The following is a 743-nucleotide window of genomic DNA, read 5'->3' as shown; positions in this document are numbered from 1 at the left end:
GTGAGGAACCAAAAAGAATTAATGATATATCAGTATTTACGCTAGAAATCAGATCGCTTCGTAGCGCTGGTGGCAACCGAGAGCAAGCTAAAATGACACTTGGTGAGGGATTTCATAGGAACGAAATTCGCGAGTAGATCGCTGAAGCCAAAGAAATCATACCTTAAGTCAGTGCATAATGATACGTGACGTTTATAAACACGCCGATGGATACAGGTTTTCGTCACAGTCTCCTTCTCCCGTGTTTATTCTCCATTTTTATCCTTTCTCCCATTTTTCATCGTAGAATCAATTCTCGGTGAAAATAATCAGCCTTCATTTTTTTCCCGCCAAAATTCCGCCATATTGGATCACGTTTCCAAGACTTTTCCGTGTCAGAAACTATTTTATCTATCTATCTATTTACTTACATTTTTATCCATTTACTGGTTTAAATGATTTATCTGCACATTGTTCTCCTTTTCCTTTTCATTAACGTTTATATATCCAGTTGTTCAGTGATTTATTTTCCTTCTCAGATATCCTTTTTTCGACGAGATGTGGGCCCAAAATCGTCACATTCCATCACCATTCATATTTCTTACAAATCACGTGCTAAGCGGAGCGAAAACGGAAGTTCTCAGAAAAGGAAGATATTTGGTAATGTGACTCTTAAATTCTTCTTTATATTTTCTTCACTATTTTCATTCGTTAATGTATTCCTTATTTCATCCATCTGTTTATCGATTAGACTTTACGACTGC

Source organism: Penaeus monodon, chromosome 28, assembly GCF_015228065.2.
Source record: "Penaeus monodon isolate SGIC_2016 chromosome 28, NSTDA_Pmon_1, whole genome shotgun sequence".
Lineage (NCBI taxonomy): Eukaryota > Metazoa > Arthropoda > Malacostraca > Decapoda > Penaeidae > Penaeus > Penaeus monodon.
Note: the sequence above shows the minus strand (reverse complement) of the source record.